Source organism: Muscardinus avellanarius (genome assembly GCF_963383645.1).
Source record: "Muscardinus avellanarius genome assembly, chromosome: 1".
NCBI classification, from domain to species: Eukaryota; Metazoa; Chordata; class Mammalia; order Rodentia; family Gliridae; genus Muscardinus; species Muscardinus avellanarius.
This window is the reverse complement of record NC_137786.1, coordinates 9,068,825-9,095,503: the sequence shown is the minus strand read 5'-3', so window position 1 is coordinate 9,095,503 and position 26,679 is coordinate 9,068,825. Positions and strand designations below refer to the sequence as shown.

The following is a 26,679-nucleotide window of genomic DNA, read 5'->3' as shown; positions in this document are numbered from 1 at the left end:
TTTCAAACATTTCTTTGGATTGTTAACGTAGAAAGAAAAATAACTGTGATTACATGTCTAGAAAATTCAAAATAATCAAAGGAAATGATACCATGACACTAAGAGAATTTAATGAAGAAGCAATGTTTAAAATTAACAAAAATAAATAAATAAATAAATAAATAAATAAATAAAAACTCTTTTTTGTGTGTGGTACTAGGGATGGAACCCAGGGGCATTCTACCTCCAAGCTACAACCCCAGCCCTATTTTTTTTTTTAATTTTTCGTTTTGAAACAGGATCTCACTAAGTTGCAGAGAGCCTCACTAAGTGTCTGAGACTGGCCGTGAATCTGCAATCCTCCTGTATCAGCCTCCCAAGTTCTGGGATTACAAGTGTGTGCCACTACGCCAGGCTAATAAATAACTATTTATGTACATAAAAGACAGTAAGAAGATATAATCCAAGACTAACATGATGAAAGCAAAAGAGGAAAGGAAAACTTAAATATAAATCCTACAGAGAAGGCTCCAAAACCCACATAAAGAAAATCACAAGACACTCATAAAAGGTACAAAAGTAGACCTGAACCAAGCAAAGACGCTCTACAAGCAAAGACGCTCTACATTCTTGGCCTGGAAGACTTGCATGAGGATAGAAATCAGAGCCGCTAAGTTAATATACAAATTTAATGTAATCTAAATCTTTTACATTACTGGTTTTTATTCTGAGACAGAAAGGTTGATTTTAGAGTTCATTTGGACTAACAAAAACAATATAACACCCCAAGAAAGAAGAGCTAGGTGGGGGTGTGTCTAGGCCTCAGATATTAAAACATACTATGAAACTTCTATCATTTAAAAAACCGTATGTAAGTTGGTGTTTCGGTAGACAGCCATGATATAAGAATAGCAAATCCAGAGACAAACTATATTCATATGGAAAAATAAAACTGAAACTTTACTTATGCTATACACTAGGTTATGTTTCCAACAGTGTACATTTAATGCAAAGCCAATAAAAGCCATAGGTCCTAAAAGAAAAATAGGTGAATTCCTCTTAACCTAAGAATGAAGAGAAGTTCCCTAATTATAATTTGGAATCCAGAATCAATAAGTAGAAGTTTAATTAATTTGATTTCTAAATAAAAATCCTTTATGAAAAAGAGCTTGAGAAAGTAGAAAAAGGATATACTAAGAAAATGCATGCATCAGTCAATAAACTTACAAGGAAATTCTGACAAAGGGCAGAAAGGCCAACACTCTGCTGAAAAGTAATCTAGAAATGAGCAGGTAATTTATGGAAAATTAATGCAACCAACTTAGACGAATGAAAAGATATTCAAATTCTCCTATAATAGCAGAAATGCAAATTAATATATAGTGAGATGCCACTGGATTGAAACACACCAAGTACAGTGAAATCCATTTGTTCATAAGGACACATATAGGCGAGAGAGAGAGAGACAGAGAGACAGAGAGAAAGCTTCATGGGTCACTTCTGGAGGATGCCTGAAAACCAACCCGTACTGTGAGAAATCCGTAAGAAGAACCATCAGGGATATATGCTGCCTCCCTGCATGTGCCATTCTTAGGTGCTATCAGAAATTATAAGGGGAACTTTCTCTTCATAGACTTAGTCCGGCCAGTGAAGCGGCACAGCGTCTCCCTCCTTGTAAAAGCCGCAGGTAGAAAACAGGTTACCTTACCTCCGCCACCCACAGAAATGAGAAGCCGCGTGCTTTCTTACCCAGCCTGCTAGTACTTACATTCCACCTCCCTTCCTAATGTCCACCCTGCACTCCGGACCCTTTCCTTGCACACTGATGACTTTCGTCATATCCTTCTCCTGCCCTGGGCTGCTCCTTCGCCAGCCAACTGCCTGTGGCCAACTCCCACATTAGTAGAACACTCCATCCCTCTCACGCTTACCTTCTCGTAGGTTTTTCACTCGTTTTCTCAGTCACACTATGCCTTTGTAGGGGAAAAAAAGGTGATTTTTCTAAACCTACTCTGGAATAAGAGATCCGGGTTTCACAGCTGGCCTTTTAAGAATTGTCCACCTTAGAGACATCTGCATGTGAAGAGAAAGTACTAGAAGCTCATGGTACATCACTCTACTCCGGTGCTTGATTTTAGGCTTCAGCATGGAGCTGGTTCTGCCCATCATTCTCTGCCCCAGCTGAGAGACACGCCCATCCTCCAGCTGCTCAAAAGGTGCTGGCTGGTGCCACAGACTGAAGGATACCATCTTTCCCTGCCTATACCTGCTCTAGTATTTCAGAATGCGGCCTTATTTGGAGAGGGATTTTTGTTTTGTTCTGTTCTGGCACAAGAAATGTAACTCAGAGACTTTTTTTTTTTTAACCTCCAAGCTATACACACCCAGCCCCATCCCATTTTTTATTTTGAAACAAGGTCTCACTAATTTGCTGAGGGCCTCACTAAATGGCTGAGAATGGCCTCGAACTTGTGTCCCTGCTGTCTCTGTCTCCCATGCACTGGGATTTACAGGTGTGTGCCATCATGCCCAGATGATATGGAATCTTAATGGAGGTTAACAAGTTAAACTAAGGTCACTAGGATGAAACCCAATATAATTTTCCCGGTGTTCTTATAAAAAGGGGGTAAAGCAACACATAAAAGACACATATAGAGGGAGATGCAGAGAAAACACTCAATGAGAAGGTGGTCTTCTACAAGCCGAGGAGGTCATATCTGCCAATATCTTGATCTTGGAGTTCAGCCCTAGAATATGAAATAATACGTTTCTGTAGTCTAAGCACCCAGTGTGCCATTTGGTCAAGTATTCCTTATCCAAAATGCCCCCAAATCTGAAACTTTTTGGCTACCAACCCGACAACACACCTGGAAAATTCCACCCCTCACCTCAGGTATGGGCTGTAGTCCGATACAGACATGCTTCAACATTTTGCATGAAGTTACTTCCAGGCTATGTGTAGAAGGTGTATATAAAACATTAAAAGCATTCTGTACTTGGACTTGGATTCCATTCCCAAGATTTCTCATTAAATATATGCAAATACTTCAAATTTTTAAAATGGAATCCAAGTAAGACCTAAGCACTTCTGGCCCAAGCATTTTGGATGCAGTCTGGGCTGACAGTCCTAGTGGGCAGATGCAATTCTCCCTTGGGACAACCGCTCCTCTTGTCCTCGTGGAAGTTACACCCCTGCACATCACCACGGCTGGCCCCTGACAAAGGATCAGACACGAGCTGCAACGGGCCACCTGTGAGGTGGGATCCATGCGGTGGAGTTCATTTGGGATGTGGCTGGAGACACCATCTTCACTTAGCTCCTCCCTTCCTCTGAGAACAATTCCTTCCTCTTAATCCCTCCACAGATTTCCCTGTCCCCCGCTGTCTTCCAGGAAACCCAATTTAAAGCACTTAGCATCCAAATAAGTCCTTTGGGTACCCAGGCGCCTTTGACAGCCAGAAGGCATCTGCCCAATCATGCTGCTTCTGCAGATCCTGACTCTACCCATCTTCATCTTGACATCCTTCCTCCCAGAAAGCTCAGGGCTTTGACAGCAGACACCAGGACAGCCCCAGAAATGGGCCAGAAAGCCGGACACACTGTCAGGCAGACCCCAAGGACATGGCGCCAAATCCTCTTCTCCACCGAGCTGCAGGATGCAGAGCCCCAGGGATACCCCCCCCTCCTTCCCCAGCTGAATCTTACGCTGTGTGGCTCCCTCCCACACAGCTTCTCCATCTATTTCAATGTGCCACTGTGTTTGGAGACAACTGGGGATTGTGACGGAACCTGCTCAAGTCCCTGTCCACAAGCCTCACCCATGTGACAGATGAGGAGAGAAAGGAAAAAAAAGTAAGGGAAAGGTCTCGCTGCATTGAGACTCACTGGGGGAAAATCCAACCATTTCCCTACTGGATGTTATGTGACTAAAGAGTTTCAGATCTCCTTTTTCTCTTTCAGAAATGAGTAGAAAATGTCTTTTCCTGATCTTGCAAGAGTCTGGGGGAGAAGTAGCATGTTGGCACTTTGTTGTTGTTGATGTTGTTGTTGCTTTCTGTTTTATTTCTCATCAGGTTTCTCACCCAAATAACAGTCCAGAAAGCAAATGGAATGGGAGAGGCCACGTGAATCGCTCTGCCTTGGATCACTCCGCGGCAGGGCCCAGCAAACCCGCACTTAGAATGTATTAATGCCGCCGCGTGTCTGCCTGGCAGATGGTTTTTAAATGTGTTCCCACTCCGAAACCTGCTCACCTCCACTGAGACAGCTAAATAGCGAGGGAACTCGAGAACTTCAGGAACCATTCCAGCCAGCCTGGACTCACAGACACTTGGGAGGCTGAGGCAGGGACCTCAGCAACTGGGCCACCTGACTCCAAATAAAATAAGATCAAAAGAGCTGGGGAGCAAGCTCAGGGCAAGAGAGCTTGCGCACGCATGAGGTGCTGGGTTCAACCGCAAGATGAAAAGGAAAGGAAAAAAAGAAAAGATGGAAAAGGAGAGGGAGGAGAAGGGAAAGAAGGAGGGAGGGAGGGAGGGAGGGAGGGATGAAAGGAGGGAGGGAAGGAAGGAAGGAAGGAAGGAAGGAAGGAAGGGGAAGGAAGAGAGAGAAGGACAAGAGGTCACTGCACAAGCGGCCTGCTTATAGGAGACAGTATGAGTTTGCCGGGGTGCCATAACAAAGCGACATAGCCTGGGAGGTTGAAGCAACAGACATGCTTTTCTCCACTCTGGAGGCTGGCAAGGCCTACTCTCAAGGGGTCAGCAGGGTGGGGTCCTTCTGTGGCCTCTCCCCTTGGCTCACAGATCACCATCTTCTTGCTGTGTCTGCACATAATCTTTCCTAAATGTGTGCCCTATTCTCCCCTGCTTCCCAACCATATCAGATTAGCGCTCATCCAAACACCTCATTTACCCCTCGTGACCTCTGTAAAGACTCTGTGTCCGGGCACATTCTGAGGTACCGGGTTAGAACTCAAACCAATGGATTCAAGGGGATGTGGCTGAGTCCATAACATAGTTTGTACATTAAAGAAAAAAAAAAAAAAACACTCCTCCAGAGGCTGGAGATGGAGCAGAGAAGGAGGCTACGGAGTCAGGGGGGCCAGCAGAGGCCAGCTCATTGGTCCCAAGCAGGATCAGTGAATGGACAGCAAAGGTTTTACAGAGTCAAACGCTTAGGACTTAGTACTCACTGGTGTTAGGGGTGTGGGATGAAAGGAACTAAGGTAACTCCATTAAATTCCAGGAATCTTCTGAACCTCACAGACTTTTGCATAGTAGTAGCTCATTCATAAACAGGGATGGACCAGTGGGCGAGCTGACTTGGAACATGGTCTAGAGTAGGCGGCAACCTTGCCTTTTACGACACAAAGTTATACAATACAGAAGTTTTGTACTGCTTGGATCGTTTTGTACAACTATGGGTGTCAGTTCAGAAAATCAAACACACAAATAAAAATTAAACAACTGCAGAGCTTTAAAGGGCTTTCCTTCGGGGCTGGCTTTCCATAGCACTTGACACTCTTTCTGATCCCTGGACACTTAGACTGAGGACACCATCTAAGGAACCAGTCCGGGGTAGAAATCGAGGTGCACAGAGCTGAGGTGAACTGCTAGATATCAAAGGGAAGAAGTGGAAACTCACCAGAAGCACAGCAAAACAGGTGTGCACGAGAGCAGCTTGCTACAAGGAGGATTCACCTTGGACTCTTCCAAGGACATTCAGTTAGTGAAGCTTCCTCCCACTGCAAGGGGCTCCAGGCTATCTAGATGATTGACAGCTGTAGGGTAGAGCACTAGTAACACCCATGTGCTATGTGTTACATCTCAGGGTCTTATGTAAGAGTTCTATGGAAGCCGGACATGGGGGTACACACTTGTAATCCTAGTCCTTGGGAGGCTGAGACAGACAGATCATAGGTGTGAGGCTAGCCTCAGAAACTTAGTGAGACTCTGTTTCAAAATAAAAGGTAAAATAGGGATGGGGTGTAGCTCACAGATAGACTGTCCCTGGGTTCAATAAAAGGGAAGGGGGACCCATAAGCTGTCAACTGCATGGCCTGCCTGGAATCAGAGCAGCCACTTTGGCAGGACAGAAGCCAGCCTAAAAGGACAAGCCGGACCATCACCAGGACACTGCGAGGGGAGGTGAAGGGAGTAAGCCCTGGCGATTTTACTGAACTGTTAAATTAACTTATTGTTAAGGAGACCATGAGTGACTTACACCTTGAACTGCTCTGTTATTTGCCACCCAAGCATCCAAACTGGTCAAGCTCTCTTTGGTTCGTGTGAAAAGCTTTGGCTTCTCTTTAACAGAAGCATCTCATATGTTCTCATCACCCAGATTTGGGGTGGAGGTTGGGGTCCCTGTGCAGGGTACCCTGCACCCACCCTCTTCCTGCCAAAACACGTTCCACATCCTTGATGCTTCCTCATCTAGGAAGTGTTGGCCAGTAGGCTAGTACTTCAGGTCCAGCCACCTATGATTGAGGCAAGTGGGGAGCTGCTGCCCTTTTAAGTGACTATTAACTGCTCTTCAAAGCTGTTTTTTGAGCCAGGCATGGTAATCCCAGTACTTGGGAGGCTGAAATAGGAGGATTGCAGGTTTGAGTCCAGCCCCAGCAACTTAGCAAGAGTTTGTTTCAAAATTTTAAAAAATAAAAATAGGGATGGAGGGTGTAACTCAGAGGTAGAACAGCCCTAGGTTTAATCCCCAGTACCACAAAAAATAATAATAAATCAATAAATAATTAAATAGAAAATTGTTTTTGTTTGGTTTTGTTTTTAGCTAAGGCCCTCCAAAGAAACTTGGCAAGAAACTAGCCAAAATCGCCCAGTCACTCTGACTCACTCTTTTTAGTTGACCTGGAATAAACTTTGCCCATTATCACACCAAATTTTCTGTGCGGAGTTGTTCCTGTACACCATTTTGGGCCAGGTGATGTGTGTCCTGGAAGGGAGTGTGCGCCATGACCCACGGGCCTGCACAGGCCAGGAGGAGTCTTTCACTTATGAATACATGTCATTTCCCTAATCAGCGCGCCCCTTGCTTCCTTGGAGGAGCACTGCCTTGAGCTTTGTGCTCAGGGATCTCCTCACTCACTGTGAGTGATGAACCTCTCTTCACTCTTTTATCTCTGCCTGTGCTCATCAGCCTTGGACTCGCCAAGGGGCGAACCCCTTGTGTTTGGTTACAGAAGAACTTTGGCACACAGCACAGCTTCCTGGTAGCCAGAGCCCAAGTCCTGCACGCTGACTCCTGCACAAGTCGGGCCTTCTGTTCTGAAGGGACAGCTTTGCTTCTCCCTGGACGCCTTCCAAATATTTTCAGCATCCTGGTGCTTGTGTTTCTAAACGCCAATACAGAATTCCAACTGTGGGCTCATTAGCTCTCTCCAGACAGTTTTCTTTATGTTTTACAGCCTTCTTCTCTGATATGAGTCAGAATGTGTTTTCCACTGATAAGCAAACAAGCCAGCCTCCTGCACCACAACCCTGGGCCATCTGCCACTCTTCCCGGGTCCAGCCTCCCGCAGTGGACTTGAAATAGCAGCCATCACAACAACGCCTTACGTTGTGTTACATTGTTCTTCATAGTTTGCAAGGCATCTGCACACATACCTTCCAATTTAATCCTTGCAGTGATATCTGAGGTAAGTAGAGCAGACATAATCATTTCTATTTTACAGAAGAGGAAACAGAGTGAGAGAGGATGACTGGTTGGGCCAAGGACAAGTGACAGAGAACTGGCTCGTGTAGAAAGCAAATCCAGAATTAACAGGAGTTTCTCTCCCTCTTATTCAATTCCCTCCCACATGTACTTAGTGATAGGTTGGGTCCCTCCCTTCCCCCATGGGACTCCCAGCGGGGAGAGGAATCCCAGAGATGTTCCAAGACTCCGGGTATCGCGAGACTACAAACATCGCGAGAGTACAGATGTCGCCGCGAGGACCTGCTAGCCCCACCCCAGAATCCGCTGCATAGATACCATCAGTTCCTCTCCGACCATGCGACTCTGTCAACCTGCCGTGACTGCTGACCGACCCTGCTGACTGTGTGGCTCTGCTTCTCGGTCATCAGTCTCTTCCCCCGCGGCCGGCAGACCTCACCCAAAGGTGCCAGTTTGGTTAAAGACGCCTGGTCTCACACAATAACATGGCTGGTGTTTGCCTCCTTCATGGCCTCCAACTCCATTTCAACGTTACACTTAGCTGGTCTTCCATTTCTCCTCGGCACTTTTGGGCTTGCCTGGAACAACTTGATGAGGACTGAGGTCCACGTCTCCACTCAAAAGAAACAGAGGAGGTCAACTGGATGTCAGACAGCAGAGCCAGAGTGGTGCAGCCTAGCATTTTGTGTCTGTTGTGTGAACTTAATGTGGCGCAGGGAATCTGACAGACTCAGTTCTTTCTTCTATTAGGAAGAATCTCTTGGGTGTTTTTTTTCCCTCAAACTCTATATTGGAAATGAAGAACAGAAAGCAGAGGATGCTTGGCGCTCATGAAACCCACTTTGGCCTGCACTGAGCAGAGTTGATCACAGCCGGGACAAGAGAGGAGAGCCACACAGGAAAGGACAGAGGTTATCACACTGGTGAGCTGAATGGGAAACTGAAAACATTAGCTACATTTACCAAGTGTGTATTGTGTACCAGTTAGTAATCGATAACAAAATGCCCAATATTCAGGGCCTTAAAAATCTCACCTTTAAGCCAGGCATGGTGGTGCACACTTATAATCCCAGCACTTGGGAGGCTGAGACAGGAGGATCGCACAGGTTCGAAGCCAGCCTCAGCTACTTTGAGTGAGACCCTGTTTCCAAATAAAATATAAAGTAGGTCTGGGAGTGTAGCCCGGAGGTAGAAAAGCCCCTGGGTTCCACCTGCAGTAACACACACACACACACACACACACACACACACACACACACACGATCTCACCTTTATAATTTCTCACCTGGGTGGCTCTGCCCATGGGTTCAGTTTCTCTGCTGGCTGGTAGTGCCTGCCTGGTGGCTGGGTGCAGGCTGGTCCAGGCTGGCCTCGGCTAGGGCCTCTGGGCTCTGCTATGCATCGTCTTTCATTCTCCACCAGGCTGGGCTGGGCCCACGCTTGTGAAGCAGAGGAGGCTGGATGTGAACAGACATTTGCTGCCTCTCTGCAGGCCCAGACTCAGGCCTGCTATGCCGTTACATCCACTGCATTCCTGGAGCCAGTGCAAGTCAGAAAGCCAGGCCACACCCCGGGAAAGTAATTGATTCTGCCTCCTGATAACAGAGCCGCAAAGCCCTGTGACAAAGACTGGGAAGGCGGGAACGATAGAAAATGGGAGCTCATTATATGTGTTGAATTTTGAGAGTTGAGAGAAAACCAAGTGTGAGACTGCCCTGATCTTGTTATGTGGGTGTTATAGTCAGATAAAAAATGGCCCCTAAAAAGCTCATTTATTAATACTCACGGTTGACATAATTGAGTCAAGAGGGTTGTAATCCCAGCAGTGCATAAGTCCATTGTAATGGATTTACCTGGGTGGCACCCAGTAGGCTGTTAGCTAGGGTGTGGCTGGAGGTGGGTCCCTGGGGGGGGGGAGTCAGCCATGAGGATTATATTTAGTTCCTCCTCCCCCTTGCTCTCTCTCTTGCTTCTGGCCTCCATGATGTGAGGAGCACAGCCCATGTGCCCTTCCTCGGCAGGGCATGTGCCCTTCCCACCGCCATGCCCTGGGAGCCATGGTGCCCGGCCTCACATGGACTGAACCCCAAACCATAAGAAAATATATCTTCTTCACCCTAAATTATGTAGTCGATCTTCTAGATTACAGGGACAAGAATGGTGACCAGAACAGAAGGAAATAGTTATGGGTCATTCCTATAACATGTCACTATTCACCAAGTAGGTCCAAGAGAAAAGCATCATTTGAGGTTCTGTAGTGGTTAACAGCTCAAGGGGTCATAAGAGAGGGTAGCAGCCCAAACATTGAAAAATAAAAGAACGTCCAAGGAGGATGGCGCAGGTCAAGATCAAGGCATCAGACCCCTCTGGGGTGGGTGTCACTGGGGTAGTTCAGAGCACTGGTCTTATCCAGAGGCAGTGCAGGCCCTCTGTACAAAAAGGGCTTTGTACACAATGTTGTGTGTAATCTTAACAACATCTAAAAGTTAGGAATCTCCCGAGATTTGTTACTGACTTGTAGTCAGCATACTTTTGAGAACTCTGACAGAGAAAGCAGATTTCAGGTTCATCCGAGATGTGTTTTTATAAGAATGCCTCTTCCATCAAATAAAAAAAGAAAGAAAGAAACCTCCATGCTTTGTGTTACAAGAAAGGAACGCCATCGTTTCCAGCTGGGCCCCTCTGAGCTGTAGGATATTGTAAGGCTTGACATGCTTCTATTCAAAACTGAAATGAACTGTCAAAAAAATACCATATCTGAAATAGATCTTCCGAACATATTTTCACCGTCTAATTGCGAATAGCCAATGTCTTTATACAGTGCTAAAGATAAAACTTGATCTAATAACAGGCAGGAGTAAATAAGTGGAAAAGAAACAGACATCTCTCAATGAAGCCAATCATGCAAGTGTCCTTGTTTACTATACAGAATGGGTTTTTATGAGTAAATAGAAGATTTTAAATAAGAACCTTTAGGACAATTGTCATTAGGTGAAAAGTGTGGAGTTGCTAAAAATCAATAATTTATGAAATTCATAAACTTCTAAAATTCAAGCACATTCCCTTTTACTAGCATGCAGTAAACTGACTGGCCCCTCAGACAAACAAGTGATTCCAGTTAAGAAAAGGAATGTGGCCAAGCTGGGCACAATGGTGCATGCCGGTAATCCCAGCACTTGTGAGGCTGAGACAAGAGGATGGTAGGCTCAAGGCCAGCCTCAGCAATTTAAGGAGACCCTCGGCAGCTTAACAAAACCCTGTTTCAAAAACAAAGAACAGCTGGGCGTGGTGGCTCACCGCTTGTAATCCCCATGCTTGGGAGGCTGAGACACGGGGATCGCGCAGGTTCGAAGCCAGCCTCAGCTAGTTAGTGAGGCTCTCAGCAACTTAGTGAGACCCTGTTTCAAAAATAAAATATAGGGGGGGAGCCGCAGAGTGGAGCGGCCTGCCGCGTAGCAGAACTGCCAGAGCGGCTGGAGGGACCAGACCCGCGGTGCAGAGCAGTCGAAGCCGCGGTTCAGAGCAGCCGAGCAGAGTGGCCAGAACAGCGGGAGCAGCCAGAGCCGCAGCCCGGATTAGCTGGAGCGGCGGCGCGGAGTGGCCGGAGCCGCGGAGTGGAGCGGCTGGAGCAGCGGCGTGGAGTGGCCGGAGCTGCGGAGTGGAGCGGCCAGAGTAGCCGAGCAGAGCGGTCAGAACAGCCGGAGCGGAGTGGCCAGAACAGCCTGAGCAGCCAGAGTCGCGTCGCGGAACGGCCGGAGCGGCCGGAGTGGCCAGACCCGTGGTGCAGAGCAGCCAGAGCCGCGGCGCAGAGCGGCCGGAGCGGCGCGGCCTACATCTCCCCTAGCAGCACCAGGCTCCAGAGAGGTGGGAGACTCAAAACAGAGCTCAAATCCAGAGAGGAGGTACTTTGGCCTCGCGGCCTAGGACGCAGAAGCAGCGTCTTACTGCTGGCGGCAGCGGGAACATCTAAAGCTCCCAAGGGCCGGGCACAGCACAACTGGCAAGGACTCAGAGCGGAGTTCAAAACCAGAGAAGAAATACGCCGTGGCAGTGGTGTCAAATTGCCAGTGGCGGCAGCAGCGAATCCACCGAGTTCACTACAGCTCCATCAGCGCACTCAATAACCGTGAGTCAAATTGCGGCCCCTAGGGGAGAAATCCCAGTACTGCACTCCCAGGGACTTGCGCAGATAGTCTCCCTGGGTTGGAGATTTTTGCAGTGCAGCCCAGTGGGGGAGTGGCAGTGGCAGAGATATCATACCATAGTCACAACTCCCCACTGGAGAACGCCCAACTTGGCACTCCCCACGGTCTAAGCAGCCTTAATTGACTCCCTGGGTCTGAGACTTTGTGATACAACCCAGTTAAGGAGTAGTGGTGACTGAGATACCTCAGACACGAGATCCAGAGCATCTTAAGTGAACTTGTAGTGACTCAGGGAAGAACCCAGAGAAGGCACAAACTTCCAAAATCATGGGAAAGAGAAATAACAATGGAGCAGTGAATGCCAACAACCCCACACCATCAGAATCTGATAACACAGAAACCCAAAGATCTCTAGAAGATCAAATTAGGAAAATAACTTTAGAAATAATAGAGGACTTTCGAAAAGAATTTAGAGAGAGTCAAAAAGAGATAAAGGATGCAATTAATGAAGTAAAGGCCTCAATTCAAAGTATAAACAACAGATTAGACCACATGGAGAATAGAATCTCGCTTCTTGAAGATGATCATTCTAAAAATGAACGCATAGTTTCTAATTTAGAAAAAAAAACCCGACAGCAGGAATCTGACATTGAAGAAATATGGGCCCATTTCAAGAGAGCTAACCTAAGAATAATTGGAATAGAGGAGGGAAAAGAAGGTGAAACCAAAGGGATCAACAATCTCTTCAAGGAAGTAATAGCAGAAAATTTTCCAAACATAGAGCAAGAGGTCGATACACAGGTCCAGGAAACTTATAGAACTCCCTTTAGACAGGATCAGAGAAGAGGATCCCCACGCCACATAATTGTCAAAATGACTAATGTGGAAGCCAAGGAGAGAATCTTAAAGGCAACAAAAACAAAAGGCCATGTGACATACAGAGGCAAACCAATTAGAATCACTCCAGACTTCCCAAACCAAGTTATGAAAGCCAGAAGGGCTTGGAGTAACATATTCCAAACTCTGAAAGAAAACAACTTCCAGCCAAAAATTTCCTACCCAGCAAAACTATCCATCAAATTAGATGGGGAAATAAGAAGCTTCCATGACAAACAGCAACTGAAGGAATTTATGTCTTCAAAACCAGCGCTAGAGAAAATACTCAAGGAGATTAACTGCAAAGAGGAAATGGGTAATACACGCCAGAACCAAAGAAACAAGAATTCCCATCCAGCAGACAACTAAGCAAAGAAGAATAAACAGTATCTTAAACAGAAATAAGATCTTAACATGTTGGGAATTAAAAATTATCTCTCTATAATCACACTGAATGTAAACGGCCTCAACTCCCCAATAAAAAGACATAAAGTGGCAAAATGGATTAAAAGCCAGAATCCATCCATCTGCTGCTTACAAGAAACACACCTTACAAGTAAAGATAGGAACAAACTCAAGGTAAAGGGCTGGAGCAAGGTAATCCATGCTAATGGCACTCGAAGACAAGCAGGATTAGCAACTATGATATCAGACAAGTTAGACTTCAAACCCAAACTTATTAGAAGAGACAAAGAAGGTCACATCTTACTGGTGAAAGGAATAGTCCAGCAAGAGGAAATAACAATAATCAACATCTATGCCCCAAACATAGGGGCAGCTACTTTCATAAATCAAACTCTTTGTGATATGAAGTCACACATAAATCCCAACACAATAATACTGGGAGACTTCAACACACCTCTCACAATACTAGACCGATCGTCCAGACAAAGGGTCAGTAAAGATGTCTCAGAACTAAAGAACACCATTAACCAAATGGACCTGTTGGACACATATAGAATATTTCACCCAACTAGAGCAGAGTTTACATTTTTCTCAGCTGCTCATGGAACCTTCTCCAAAATAGATCACATCCTGGGACACAAAATGAGCACTAGCAAATTTAAAAAATGTTACATACTTCCCTGTGTAATTTCAGACCATAATGGAATGAAACTAGAAATCAACTATAAGAAGACCCAGAAAAACAACATAAACATGTGGAAACTGAACACCACACTTCTGAATGAAGAATGGGTCATAGAAGATGTAAGAGGTGAAATCAAGAAATTTCTAGAAACAAATGAAAATAAAGAAACAACATATCAAAACCTCTGGGACACTTTGAAGGCAGTATTAAGAGGAAAATTTATAGCACTGAGTGCTCACATAAGAAAAATAGAAAATCTTCAAATAAATAGCCTTATGACACACCTCAAAGCCCTTGAAAAGCAGGAACAATTGAACCCCAAAGCCAGCAGAAGACGGGAAATTATTAAAATTAGAGCAGAAATTAACGAAATAGAGAATAAAAAAACGATACAGAAAATCAACAAAACCAAAAGCTGGTTTCTTGAAAAAATTAACAAGATTGATAAACCACTAGCCAACCTAACTAAAAAAAAGAGAGAGTCAACCCAAATTATGAAGATAAGGGATGAAAAAGGAGACATTACTACTGACAGCATAGAAATCCAGAGGATTATCAGAAACTACTTTGAAAAACTATACTCCAACAAAATGGAAAATCTGGAGGAAATCGACAACTTCCTAGATAAATACAACCTTCCTAAACTGAGTCAAGAAGATATAGAACACTTAAACCAACCAATAACAATCAAAGAGATTGAAATAGCAATAAAGAGCCTACCATCAAAGAAAAGCCCAGGACCAGATGGTTTCCCAAATGAATTCTATAAAACCTTTATAGGAGAACTAATCCCAATACTACTCAAACTATTTCGGGAAATAGAAAAAACCGGGACTCTCCCAAATACATTCTATGAAGCCAACATCACACTAATACCCAAACCGAATAAAGACAGTTCAAGGAAGGAAAACTACAGGCCTATATCTCTGATGAACTTGGATGCAAAACTATTAAACAAAATACTAGCAACACGCATTCAAAACCACATCAAGAAAATCATTCACCATGACCAGGTAGGGTTCATCCCAGGGATGCAAGGCTGGTTCAATATACGAAAATCAATCCATGTAATTCATCATATAAACAGAATCAAAGACAAAAACCACATGATCATCTCAATAGATGCTGAAAAAGCATTTGATAAAATTCAACATCCATTTATGATAAAAACACTGCAGAGAATTGGAATAGAAGGAACATATCTCAACATTATTAAGGCAATCTACAATAAGCCCACTGCCAACATCATATTAAATGGGGAAAAACTTCAAGAATTCCCCCTAAAAACTGGAACGAGACAAGGATGTCCACTATCACCACTTCTCTTCAATATAGTACTAGAGACTCTAGCCAGAGCAATAAGGCAAGAAAAGGAAATCAAAGGAGTACAAATAGGAAAAGAAGAACTTAAGCTTTCACTATTTGCAGATGACATGATACTATATTTAGAAAACCCAACAAACTCAACCAAAAGGCTTATAGAACTGATCAACAAATTCAGCAAAGTATCTGGATACAAAATCAATCTTAAAAAATCAGAAGCTTTCCTGTACACCAACCATAAATCCACTGAAAAAGAAATTCAGAAAACACTTCCACTCAGGATCTCCCACAAAAAAATAAAATACCTAGGAATAAACTTGACCAAGGAGGTAAAAGATCTCTACAAAGAAAATTATAAAACACTGAAAAAAGAAATCGAAGAAGATCTTAGAAGATGGAAAGACCTTCCATGTTCATGGATTGGCAGAATATATATCATTAAAATGGCCATCCTCCCAAAAGTGATCTACAGATTTAATGCAATGCCCATTAAACTACCAAGATCATTCCTCACAGACATAGAAAAATCAGTCCTTAAATTTATCTGGAATAACAAAAAGCCCAGAATAGCCAAGGTAGTTCTCAGCAACAAAAACCACGCAGGAGGAATCACAATACCTGACTTTAAACTATACTACAAAGCCATTGTAATAAAAACAGCATGGTACTGGCAAAAGAACAGATATATAGACCAGTGGAGCAGAATAGAAGACCCAGAAACAAGTCCACACACTTTCAGCCAATTGATTTTTGACAAAGAGGCCAAAAACATACACTGGAAAAAAGATAGCCTCTTCAACAAATGGTGTTGGCAAAACTGGTTAACCATATGCAGAAAATTGGATGTTAATCCCACTTTTTCACCCTGTACAAAAGTCAACTCACGATGGATCAAAGACTTGGAAATTAAACCAGAGACTTTGAAGCTCCTTGAAGAGGGCATAGGTCCAACACTACAACACATAGGCACAGACAAACATTTCCTCAACAAGACCCCAAAGGCACAGCAAATTAAAAGGAGAATCAATACATGGGATTGCATGAAACTGAAGAGCTTCTGTTCAGCAAAGGAAACTATCAAGAATCTCAATCGAGAGCCAACAGAATGGGAGAAGATTTTTGCCACCTACACCACTGATAGAGGACTAATATCTAGAATATACAGAGAACTCAAGAAACTCAACACTAAGAAAACAAAACATCCAATAACAAAATGGGCAAATGAACTAAATAGACACTTCACAAAAGAAGAAATTCAAATGGCCAATAAATGCATGAAAAAATGCTCAACATCACTGGCAATCAGAGAGATGCAAATCAAAACTACCCTGAGATTTCACCTAACTCCAACTAGAATGGCCATCATTCAAAACACAAACAACAACAGATGCTGGCGAGGATGTGGAGAAGTGGGAACTCTAAGACATTGTTGGTGGGATTGCAAATTAGTGCAACCACTTTGGAAAACAGTATGGAGAATCCTCAGAAGAATGGGAACAAATCTACCATTTGATCCAGCAATACCACTGTTGGGTATCTACCCAAAAGAAAAGAAACCAAACTACCAAACTAATCCATGTGTATCTATGTTCATAGCTGCACAATTCACCATAGCCAAACTATGGAACCAGCCAAGATGTCCATCAACAGACGAATGGATTACAAAACTGTGGGATATGTACACAATGGAATTTTACTCAGCCATCAAAAAAAACTCAATTACATCATTTTCAGGGAAATGGATGGAACTGGAGGACATTATGCTAAGTGAGATTAGTCAGGCACAAAAAATAAGAAATCAGATGCTTTCCCTAATTTGTGAGAGTTAGGGAGAAATGGGTCATAGGAGGAACTCTTGGAAGAGGATCAGTAACTTTTAACTCTGTTTACATTGTCTTTGGATATACAATATTTTTTTATTTTTTAGGGAGTTTATTTACCCTTTTGTTGCCTATGCCATTGAAATCATATCCAAGAAATCACTTCCAATTTCAATGTTGTGAGGTTTTATGACCCAGATTTTCTTCTAAAAGCTTATAATATTAAGATTTATATTTAGGTCTTTTATCTATTTTGAGTTAATATTTGTATATGTGTTAAGTAAGGGTCCAATTTTATTCTTTTCCATGTAATTATTATTTTTCAACAATATTTAGTTAAAAGACTAGTATTTCCTCCACCAAAAATTCATGGAAACGTTGTCAAAAATAACTTGACAATGTATGGAAGAATTTATCTCTAGGCTTTTATTTAGCTCCAATGGTTTATATATCTGCCTTTAGAACAGTACTACACTGTTTCAATTATTGTAGCTTTATATGGTTTGAAATCAGAAAATATACATCTTCTAGCTTTGTTCTTCTTTGAGATTGTTTTGGGTATCTAGTGTCCATATTCCATATCAGGATACATTTTTTCTGAAAAATAAATAAATAAATAAATGTATGATAGTTTTACCTAAAAAAAAAAGAAAAAAAATAGTCTCTGGTAAGAAAGAAAGCAAAAAGAAATATTGAAATGTTATCTTTAAGGCATCAAGAGTTTGGTACCAGACAAATGAAACTGTTATGTGAGATTATCAATGTTAATATTGTATAAATTGCTATAATGCTAGATGTCAACCACTAAGCCAAGCATGGGAAGGAGGGATGGGGAGGGAATGGGGTGGGGATCGGATAGGGGCTAACTGGGCGATATGTGCATGTATGTCTACAAAAGTATTTTCTTTATACCACTATAATGTATGAATACATTGCACCAATAAAAAATAAATTAATAAAAAAAAAAAAAAAAAAAAAAAAATAAAATATAAAATAGGGCTGGGAGTATAGCCCGGAGGTAGAAAGCCTCTGGGTTCCACCCCCAGTACCACATACAAAAAAAAAATAAAACAAAGAAAGACTAGAGGTAGAATGCCAAGAGTGGGATGAGAAGAAGAGGAGAAGGAGGAGGAAGAAGGGAAGGGGAAGGAAGGGAGAAGGAAGGAAGGAAGGAAGGAAGGAGCTTTGCCTAATTATTGCCAGAGCTAGACCTATTAAATGATGCATGCTCTGAAAAAAAAAAATGAAGACCACCAAACAGATGAGCCCTCTGCACTGGTGATGTTTATGTCTCTGCTAATTTATTCATCATTAGCATACATTCTGAGCACCTGGTTTGCACAGGGTCACATCCCAGAGATTATTTTCTTTTCCTCCAGCTCTCTGATGCTCCGTGGGGTCAGGCTTCATGGTGCACAGAAAGCTCCGCCCCAGCAGCCCCAAGCCCTCCCTGCACATTGTCTCCGCCACCCTTACATGGTATCTGCAGCCCTACTGTGCACCAGCGATATGTGTGCATCTCTTTACAGACACACTCTTTGCTTCTTGCTCCAGCTCTTTCCAGTGGCCAACAACCACGATCTCTGTCCCCTGTCCCCTGTCAAGTGACGCCCCATTCCTCAGTTTTTACCCACCAACAGAACCCTTGTGTGGTGGGAAGAACAGTGGATGGTCCTGACCTGGCCTGGCTGAGCTGGAAGTCCAGCACTCTCTCTACATCTCTCACTGTCTTGTCTTAGTTTCCCCCAGAGTGGAGCCAGGTGCTGGGTCAAGAACAGATGTCTTCCTCTGGTCTTAGCCTGCTGAGTCTGTGCAGAGGGCCGGCTCCTGGGTCCAGCAAGTCAGACATGGAGTGGGGCTCCTGTTAAGTTCTCCATAGTGTAGCAAGCCCACAATAATGGATTCCACGTCCAGATCCTAACTTTTGCCTGGGAAGATAGGATTTCCATGATTACATTTGAGTTATGAAATTGGTTGACCAGAGACCCACCCTGGAGATGGCAGAAGCTAGCAAAGAAACTGAAAGGCTGCTTCTGCCCTTGAGAGGCAGAAGAGAAAAGAGCTGAGAGCCCAGAACTTGGGCTTCCAACTCTGTCCTGACACCTGCTGGCTATGAGATATTGGGTGAGTTACTTGCTCTCTTGGGCCTTCTTTCTCCACAAGAGGGAAGTGGGAACATGAGGCCCTTTGTCAGGGGTCCCCGTGAGAGTTAAAGCGGCTATCACGTGTAAAGCCAATAGGATCATGCGCAGTGAAAGTCAGGTATGAGCACATGTTAGAATAGCCCAGCCTCAGTGCACAGAGGACGCTGGGGCTCCAGCCCACATCTCTAACTTTGGGTGGTGGCTCAGACTTCTACCCCAACATTCAAAGCAGTGGTGCAAAGTCAGACAAAAACAAATAGAAAACAAAATCCCAGGCCCTTGAGATCAGTCTATATCTTCACTGGTGAGAAGGTAGAGACCGTTTGGAAGATCCCAGAGAAGCCCCGAGGCTCTGACACCTATGACCAGACCACAAACTCTCCACCTCTACCTGGCTGAAAGGCAGCGCCTCCCTCCTGCCCCTCTCACGCCAGCCTCCCAACTGGGGCATCCCCCCCTTAACAGCTCCTAAGTGTGAATTTGAATGGTGAGGAAGGAAGGGATGGTGGACAAGAGAAGGGAGAGGGTGTGGCAGGAGCGGCCCCTCACCTTCCTGTCTTCCTGGGTCTCCACTGCGTGGACGCATTCACACGCCTCATTCCTTAATCCCATCATGCTTTGTTGTGCAGAAGACAGAATCTGGGCTTACAGCAGCCCTGGGAGCCCCGGCTTAAACTTGGACTTGGAGCAACTGTCCGCCCAGGCCAGGGACTCCCCAGCCTCAGTCTGATGAGCTGCCGAGAAGGAAAGAAGAAAATGTGCAGCAGGAGGACCCTGGCTGCAGGAGTTACAAGGCACACACATGCACATGGGCACGCACATGGGTACATACATGCACCTCATGCATAGACATGCTTGCTCGTGGATATACATGTGCATACTTATGCACGTGTGCAAATTCATCCATAGAGATGCCCACATATAGATACACACAGGCACACACATACACATAGGCACACATGCCCAGAGGTACATGTATAAATACACATGCACATATGAGTACACAGAAACAGACATACATGTGTATGCCTATGTGCACACCTGCATATGTAGACTCACACATGTACCTGCACACAGGCAAATGGGCACGTAAACACATGCATAAATGCAGACAAACATAGGCACACCAGGTATATAAAGGTTCTCACATACAAAAACACACATACAGGCACACACACACACAAGTAGGGCTGCAACGTCCACCTGAGGGCTGGCACAGACCGTGGCAGTAGGAAGGTCTAGCTCTGGGCAGTCATCTGCATCTGCGAGTGAAGCCCCAGACGGTCTGCGTGCTGATGCTGTTCGACACTTTTCACTGTCTTCTAGGGTTTGAGGCCCCAAGGATGACAGCCCCAGGCACTGGAGGGCTGCTAACGCTGGCCATCCATCAGCTCCGTGGGGCTGGAGTGCAGGGAGGAGCCTGATTCACAGGAATGGCCAATTCCCGTGGTGTAAATACTCCTTAAGGGCCAATTGCAAGCTACCAACGTGAGGTCACTGACAGTGGAGGAAGAGAAACTAACAACAGCTCTTGAAAACAATAAGAGCCAGCTCAGGCCCTGAGGAACCACAAGGTGCGTGGGAATCAAAACAGAACTGAAGGAGGCTCAGAGCCAATGAGAAAGAGATGATGACGTACCATCTTATCTTCCAGCCAAAACTTATTTGTTCAACCGACAACATTTATCCAGTAAACCAAGACAACAGAGGAATCGTAGGAAAGAAAAGTTCCCCCTGACTTCTGGGAGAGTGTTTAGTTAATAAATATAGATTTTTTTTCTGCCCAGAACTTGGCAAAATGACAAATATCACTGTATACATTCTAGAAGATGTCTACTCTGAGATTTTTGTTTGTTTTATTTATAATAACTTTGAACAGCTTTATATCACATTGAGTCTAGGGAAAAAAAAGGGATCTTACTGGAAATGCATCCTGACCTATTTGAGGCCGTGTAGGTTGATGGAAGGAGCCTGCCTCTCACACACAGGGCAGTTTTGCAGAAAGGATTAATGGTCATCTGAATCCTCAGGAATGATTGGTTTCGGGAGCAGAAGCAAAGACCCCTGCCTAAGACATGCTAAGACCTTCTGCAAGCCGCAGCCATATACCACCGCTCTGCCAATTCTCCGTGAAGCGGCTTCTTTTCATTCCTTCTGCCCAGCTGTTTGCAGCTCACATTTTTATTAGGTTCTTCTGGATGTAAACCTGAGATGACTCCCGATGCGAACAGCAAAAGCTCCGGTTCCAGTCCATTTGAAAAACTGCCCCCTGGAATTGGGGGAGAGAAAATGCATTCTGTATTTATCCAAAAGCAATGGAGCCTTGAACAATAAGTTAAGATTATTATCTTCTTGCGGGAGGCAAGATCCTCAATTCTAATGTAAACCACACAACTGGTTATCACTATACGATTTAGAAAGTGCCCCAGCCGAATGAACTAAGTACACTCTGGATAGCCCAGATCCTTTACAGACAAGCAATCAGACCAAAGGCAAACAAGAGATATGAATGAGGGCTCATCTTGCTGCACTAGCCACAAGCAGAAGGCTCACAGACTATTAGAAGTGTGGGTTTAACACCACATCCTTTGGGGGGGAGGGGCTCTTAATGAAGCTGTGGGGACCATCCAAGCCTGCATTTGTGGGGAGGGATAGACTTCTTTCCAACTTCAGATTAACAGTAAACTCCAATTTCTAAGAGGGAGGTCATTAAGGACCCAGGTATGACAACTTCAGGCAAGTCCAATATTTGTAGGCACACTCACAAATAATTGGGAAAGAGGCAGCAAAGAACTAGTGCCCTTACACAAGACACAGGAGAACTTTTCACAACCCCAACACCGAGGGGCTCCGGAGAATGGAGGCAGGAGCCATGGTTTAGACGTGGAATGTCCTCACGTGTTAGGGAGGGCAGCCATGCCCTGGTACGAGAAGTGGCTTAGGAAGGTTCTGAACACCTTTGTAGATCCATCTATTGATCCACTGATAGCAGACTGGATTCCCGGGTGGCAGCTGCAGGCAGGTGGACATGACTAGAAGCTAACCTCCTGCTCTTACCCAAGAGGGTAGATGAAGCTAGCTACCCGTCTAGGGGTGTATATTCTCTTTGGTGACTCCCCCTTGTGATTGTCCAGTTTTCTCCCTCTACTGGCTCCCTCCCTCCCTCGCCCCCTCCTTTTCCTCCGCCTGTACCTGGTGTCCTCTGGGTCAGCTGCACCTGGAGCTCCTGGGGAGCCACACACAGCCGCTGTTCAAGGCCAGTCTCCTGGACAGGGCTCTAATCGAGGTCCCCAGCAACCTGAGAAACAGCACCAGCCAAGGTACTCAAGGCCAGTCTGACTCTGTCTCCTTGTTCTCATTTTATTAACCCCGTGTCTCCCGGCATCCACTGTCCCTTATAGGCTAGCTCGCTCTTTCTATCTTTCTTTCTTCTTTCTTTCTTTCTTTTCTTCTTTCTTCTTTTCTTCTTTTTCTTCTTTCTTCTTTTTTTCTTTCTTTTTTTCTTCTTTCTTCTTTTCTTTCTTTCTATCTTTATTTCTTCTTTTTTTTTGTGGTACTGGGCATGGAACCTAGGGGTAGTCTACCTCCAAGCTACACCCCGAACCCTGTTTTTAATTCTTTTACTTTTGAAACAGGGCCTCACTGAGTTGCAAAGGGCCTCACTAAGTAGCTGAGGCTGTCTGTAAACCGCAATCCTCCTGTCTCATCCTCCCAAGTACTAGGATTACAAGAGTACGTCACCATGCAGCTAGCTATTTCCAACTCCTCAGCAGGTCACTGGGAAGTGGCCTTGGGGGCTATGTCTTTTCCTTGCCCCCCCCTTTTTCTATTTCTCTCCCTCCCCTCCAATCTCTCTCTCCCTCTCTCTCTCTCTTCCTTTCTCAATCTCTCTCCCTCTCTCTGAATCTCTGTTCCTCTCTCTCAACCTCTCCCTCCCTCTTTCCCTCCTCTCTCAATCTCTCTCCTTCTCTCTCCCTCAATCTCTCCCTCTCTTTTACTCCCTCTCTCTCAGCATCTCCCTCCCTCTCTCCCTCCTCTCTTAATCTCCTTCCCTCTCAATCTCTCCCTCCCTTCATCCCTCTCTCCACCCCACACCTTCCCGCCTGCCAGCAGCTGAGCACTTCTTTGCCATTGCCCTCTCTTTCATTGGGGCCAGGTGACCATGGCCTACGTTTCTGGAATTCTGGGACAAATCTGCCCTCCTCTGATCTGCTCTCGTCTGGTATTTGGGGCCCAGCGATGACAAGCTGACTAACACCAAGATGGAGGAGAGTGAGCCTCCACTAGCACTCCCACAGCCGGAGGGTGGGAGAGTCGGAAGCAAGCCCAAGGTGGTCCGGCTCCAAGATGGATTGTCCTTCTGCGTCAGGAGCGCGAGCTGACGATGTTATGCTATCAGATGCATTCTTTCCAGAACATTTCCTCAGCGAGTAATTTCCAGCTGGGCAAGGTGATGCACACCTGTAATCCCAGTACTTGGGAGGCTGAGACAGGAGGATCACAAGTTTGAAGACAGCCTCAACAATGTAGCCAGAATCTCAGCAACCTAGGAAGACACTGCTACAGAATTTAAAATAAATGAATGAATGAATGAATAAATAAATAAATAAATAAATAAATAAATAAAAAGGGCCGGATGCTGGAGGAGTAGCTCAGAGGTAGAATGTCCCTGGATTCAATCATCAGTACCAAAAACAAACCAAGTAATTTCTCACTGTGAATTTAAAAGATAGCAGTATTCCATTTTGTGTACACTCTAGAAACCCGTGCATTGACCCAAATGAGGTGAAACTGCTTTTCCAGGTGAGAGTGGAATTAGCGCAGAGGGGGCAGGACAGGGTATAGAGAGATGAGACATGGGGATCCTGGGGCCCTCGAGCTGATTCCTTCTTCTGCCATCTTGGAGCTGTGCAATCTTTGCTGTGTCACTGACCCTCTCTGAATCTCAGTTACCCTCATTTATGAACTAGAGTTTTTTAAGATACTTTTACTGGTGCATTATAGTCTTGCATTATAAGACAGTTCATAGTGATAAAGGCACACATGTACACGGCGCTTGGTGAACTAGAGTTGATAACAGGTATCACCCTAGGTAAGAGGCATCACCGTGGAAGCATTGGATGAGATAAGCCAGGTGTTGTCTGGTAGAGGCTGAGCACGTAATGCTTTCCAGCTATTTTTGTATTTCATCAATCCCAAGATGCCTGTTTTTTCATGCTTTACTGTTTCCCCAGTACATCTGGCAACCTTTGACATCCTAATATGGTGTCCAATTTTAATGGTGCATCTTAACAATTCATGGGATCTTGATTTGATGAAAGATGGTCTTGTAATTATCAGTACCATTACTACTAAGGAGATGTGACCATAAAATAATAACAAGACTGCTTCCACGAGCCGTGGATGGCAAGCACCTTTATTTTTTTCTAATAGAATGGCACTGATTTCTCAACTGGAAGGCTCTCCCCAGGGTCTCCGTGCAGTGGCTAAGATGGGTGAACGTCACCTTCCATTAGCGGTGGTCTTTCTAGAGATCTGTCTTAATTTAAGCTAGCTCGAGCCGTGAATATCTAGATTTCTGTTTAAGAAATTAATTAGCAGTTGATATTTTATTTAATTTTTTACTTTATTAAAATACTGAGTTTATTTCACATGTATATTTTTGTCTCCCCACCATTTCCATGTCTGACCACCACTACTACTATGTCCTATCATAACATTCCATACATACTTAAAACCAAGCAAAGGGTGGAGTTCCATCTTTAAAAATGAAACAGGCATTTTTGGACAACATATTCTTGGCAATGAAACCTGGACAACATTTATCAAACACGGTAGGGAAAGTGCTCACTTTGAATTATAAAAAACACAGCCAGATATCAACTGTTACAGAAATGAAATAAGACGGAAAGTTTTAACAAACTGTTTCAACTATTTTCTTAAAGAGACTTCCTCCACTGCCAGAGACCTTGAACAGCCTCCTGGTCAGTCATCCGGAAGCAGTTCTTCACGTAACTGATGAACTTCGCCTCCACCTTGGGTAGTGAACCGCCTTTTTCTAGACTTGCTTGCATCTTTGCCTCAATGTCTTCTACAGAAGTAGGTCCTTTGGGGGCTTTAGGGGTTTCTTCCTGTTTTTTGAAGGATTCTTGACCTTTTGATCTTGGTGTAGATGGTTTTGAGTCTTTTCCATTCTGGTTTGATTTCTGCACACTGGACTATCTCAGACAGATTTTTTCACTGGAACTTTTTCTTCAGTTTCCTCATCATCAAAATCCTCCTCCTCCTCCTCCTCCTCCTCCTCCTTCTCATCATCATCTTCACCATCATCGTCGTCATCATCATCTTCATGAGCAGCAAGCTTTACTTTTTTCTGCGGTACCTCGCTACCACTTCCAGCGGCAGATTGCTTTCCACATACACTTAGGAGTTTTACATCTTCCTCCTCTGCATCTTCTTCCACAGCTACTAAATGCTGTCCACTAATAAGCACAGGCCCTGAGCCACACTTCAACCTTAAGACCACAGGTGGTGTAATTTCAAAGCCCCCAAGAGAAACCGCTGGCCGCACAGACATTTTCAAAGCTGCCAGTGTCTCTTTAATCGGACTGCCTTCATAGCTCATTGCCTCTGCTTCGACGACGTGCAACTCGTCCTGTGCACCAGCACCTACACTGACCGGATAACTGGCACTCGTTTTTCTTTGTCAGCCTTGAGCTCACAACCAAAGAGATACTTCTGTGGCCTCAGGGGGCTCACATCCCTATCCATTGAATCTTCCAGGAGGGGACGGCACGCACTTAGGTGGAAGACAAGGCGGACGGAGAAAAATGACCAGCACCTCAGAGAATAGACGTGCGGGACGGAATCACGCCAGGGAGCAGGTGACATCTTAAAAAGGCTTTGCCAGAGCACGCGAGGCAGTATATCTCAACATTTTTCATCATGCCTCCTCCCTGCTACCGGCCTTTTCAGACAAGTTTGTCCTAATCACTCGATGAAATAGACATACAGTCTATTTATGCACATTTGTCTATCTTTGCTTTATACATAAAACGATGCATAAATAAGTACTGTTTTACACACACACACACACACACACACACACACACACACATCACCTTCAAATTTTTACCACCTTCAAAATTCTACCTCACTTTTGAAAATGCACACAGTAGGACAGATCTTAAAGGACATTTGAACTACCTATGAACCGGGATATTTTTATTTGCATTCATGTTTTCGGTGATATGTGAACCACACACAGGATCACACTTAAATAGTGCTTGTGCTAAGATGTCCATGGTCAGGTGTCTATCAAATGCTTATTACAGGCTAATGTCTGTCTAGTTGTTTTTCGACCACACTACCTGAACAACGAATCAAGAAGATGGTATGAATCCGAGCCATATTTAACTTCCACAATTGAAGAAAACTTATCTTGGAGTTAAGTAGACTTTAATTTTTTCAGTATTTGGGCAAGTGGCTTTTTTTTTTTTTCAGTACTGAGGAGGGAACCCAGGCACAGTCTACCTCCAAGCTACACCGCCCAGCCCTATATTTATTCTTTATTTTGAAACAGAATCTCGCTAAGTTGTGGGGTGCCTCGCTAAGTAGCGAGGCTGGCCAC

At 44.5% G+C, this 26,679-nt stretch overlaps 1 pseudogene across 1 annotated transcript; it reads right to left on the bottom strand.

Moving 5' to 3' along the window:
• Positions 1–24,988: 24,988 nt before the first annotated feature.
• Positions 24,989–25,823, bottom strand: LOC308268418 (nucleophosmin-like; annotated as a pseudogene). The gene has a single exon. The product of its transcript is annotated as a nucleophosmin-like (transcript).
• Positions 25,824–26,679: the final 856 nt, after the last annotated feature.